Below are 3,085 nucleotides of genomic sequence, written 5' to 3'. Positions count from 1 at the left end.
TAAACGCATCATTTACACACGTGATCACATGTGATCTGTGTGTAAACGCAGTTTTGTGTGTGTGCATCAGGCAATCAGTTTGTACTTTTTAAACATTTGTTCAAGGGGACCTGGTGACAGACTAGATGGCAGCTGAAAATGATAACCCGCAAGCAAAAAATTCACAACATTTTAGAGTACTAGCCATTTCTAGGTTGTGTTCAAAGTCCTTCCCTAAGCACTGTATAGTGTGTTCGCCATTTTGTAGTGCTGTCCAAATCTATGGTTCCAAAATCAAATCTTTGGGAAAAACTAGTGTGCATCAATGCTCACTACATTAGCAAATATAGACCACAATGCATTGCAGTCGAACAATTAAAAAAATGTGTATTTTAATAAACCATCCACATTTTCATCATCAGAACAGAGTGAAGTCACAAATAAACGTTGTGAAATGTTTGAATTGATTTGATTTTCACCGTGAAATCGGTGACGTGATATCTGGCGTTTAAAAAAAACAAAAGTAGAGTAGTGAGAATGGTGTCAGAATTGCTTTTAAAATTCAGATAGTACCACACAATATAGTTTTTTTGTAGTTAGGGATTAAGGAGGGAATTCAGACATCGCCTTTGTAAAACTTTTTTTAGTGTTCAGGATTATCTTAAAAAGTGTCAAACGAGGGTAAACGTTTTATTAAAGGATATTTACAAAAGTGTTCAGTTGTCAAACTGCTAAGCGTTAGCTCCAGACCAGTGTTACGTTTGACCTCAGTTAGCTTCAATCCTTTACACGATCAACGTGAATCAGCTTATTATGTTGCTGTGAAAAGCGTCTTTGTGCCGGTATATTAGTAATGTGTTGTACATCTGTGAAACGCCGCTTTAAAGTGTTGCTTAGCAGCACCAAACCGCTTTTCTCTGCAAATCAGCAAATTCACATTGAATGTGTACGGAGTTACAGTGTGTAAAAGAACATTTTGGGTTTTATTCAAGGTTCAAAGCTTAAAACACAAAAAAAACATAACTGTTAGGGTTGCTGGTTTTATTAGTCTTTTTAGACCAAAAACAAGAGTAGTTTTTGACTGGAATCTACGGAACACACGTAGGGGTGAGAGTGTGATGATAATCCAGCTCTGGATTTCTTTCTGACTATTGATCTTTAGCCACCATCTTGTCTTCCACCAGGTCCCCCTCGATTTGTTAGTTTTAGGTCGATGTAATTTTAGCCCATAAAGACCTAGAACAAATTTTATTTAAAAATAAAACTAAAGATTGCAAGTACACACAATTATGTATAAAATGTTTTGTATGCGTTACAAATCAAGAACTTCGCAAACACACAAAATCAGGTGAGACTATTTTGTCTCTGTAGACGGACGACACGAGGCTCGGAACGGAAAACGGAGCCGAAAGAAAAACAAAGTCTCAACAGAAAACAAATCTAACTCCTACTCTCTGTAAAAACCTAAACTCTACAGCTAAAATCTACGATTAATTCATCAAAAAATAAGATCAAAAGAATTTTTTTCAAGTGACAGACTAAAGAGAAAAACAGGACATTAAACTCACTAAAAAGTCACAGACGGAGACTCAAACTCAGGTGACAGCAGCATCGAAAAAAAGACTTCAAGCTCCCTTTTCCTATCGCGCCGGTTTGCTCAGGGACTTTTGAAGTCTTCCGTTTCATTTCCCTCATCGCTTTCCGCTAAACTAAGATTGAATTCAGTAACTGCATTCTTCTTTGCACAAATCTAACCGCTCCTCTCTAAAGCATCATCCCGTCCACGCGGGATGAATTCAGTGATACCTGATGGTTTGCCACAACGAAACCGCTTAAAACCACTTCTCACAGACAGGGACGTAAGGCCAGTTTACATTCTAGCAAATAAAGATAAAAACTTTTATGTGAGCGTTTCATTTTTGGAGGCTATTTTTCTTTTTTTGGATGGTAAACACAGGACTGAAAGCCAAACGTTTCTCAAAAAGTTTCTGCGTGGGGATTTCATTTAAATAACTTCTTTTCTATAAACGTTCGCTTCAATGGTTCAAAACTCCACAAAATAGAACTATAATTCTAATATAAATATAAATAATTGATTGTCTTTTGTTTTTTCTTTATGAAAGAATGAGCTTAAGGAGAAGGAAAGTTCACTCCGCTAAACTATAAACAAAGTTTTGGTGGTCTGAAGTCTCCGCAGCAGATCCAGGAAGAAGTAGCTTTAAACGGTTTACCTCCCACAGTCAGAAGCCCCGCCCACATCAGACCAGCAAACGTTTGAAATCTGTACAAAATGTTGCTGCTGCAAGTAGAATGTCAAACAACAGACATCAGAAACATAAAAAAAGTTTGCATATTTTACAAAAAAAAAAATTAAAAAGACACATTGTGTTTCAACTCTTGAATCACTCTGAAACATCCAGAATGCTTTGTTAAAAATAAGAATTTGTAATATTACGCGCACAAAAATAATGCTCTGTGTCTTTTCCTTCTCCTTCCACCAGTTTTCTAACTTTTTTTTTTCTTTTTACATCTTTTTGTGACGGTCCTCTTTCAGTTATCAAAATAGAGCAAGACTTCTGCGAAGATTTCCACCTTTGGTTGATCAGTTCTGGAGGATCTGAGCAGAACTGTCCGATGATGTTTAAGTGTTGTCCTTTTTCTTGAACGGAAAAGAAGAGAAAAACAAACACGCACACACTCACAAACAAACAAACACACTCACAGGCATACGTGTGTTCCTTTTGTTACCCATCTTCAAGTTTGGGTGTTTGGTTGATGGTTTGGAGCACAGATGTCTTCCAGCTGAATCCTTCTGCTTGGATTTATGACGCGTCCTGGGCTTCACGCTGCTGGAACACACAAACATACACAACGTTACACTAAGAATGACAGCATTTACACTCACATACAAGTTTATTGTTGTCAGGTGATGACAAGAAACTTTATTATTTTCAGAAATGTCAAAAAAGAAAAACACAGTTTGGGGAAAACAGGTTTTATTTCTTTAAGGAAGGTCGAATTCAGCAAAAAAAAATAAAAAAAAATTAAAGAAGAATTTTTAGGATTAAAATTATTAAAATAATTGTAGATTTTGGACTTTAAAGCC

At 36.4% G+C, this 3,085-nt stretch overlaps 1 protein-coding gene across 2 annotated transcripts in view; it reads right to left on the bottom strand.

The window, feature by feature from the left end:
- Positions 1 to 380: 380 nt before the first annotated feature.
- The window catches only part of LOC112144981 (RNA-binding motif, single-stranded-interacting protein 2), a gene marked incomplete at its 3' end in the record, with an annotated part of 44,010 nt that continues 41,305 nt past the window's right edge, over positions 381 to 3,085 (bottom strand). Inside the window, 1 exon segment of one of the 2 annotated variants that reach the window (XM_024269923.2) lies at positions 381 to 2,825. 2 annotated transcript variants of the gene reach the window in all.

The sequence above is a fragment of the Oryzias melastigma genome, linkage group LG5 (genome assembly GCF_002922805.2).
Source record: "Oryzias melastigma strain HK-1 linkage group LG5, ASM292280v2, whole genome shotgun sequence".
NCBI lineage: Eukaryota > Metazoa > Chordata > Actinopteri > Beloniformes > Adrianichthyidae > Oryzias > Oryzias melastigma.
The sequence above is the reverse complement of the archived record's forward strand: the minus strand, read 5'-3'. Positions and strand labels throughout refer to the sequence as shown.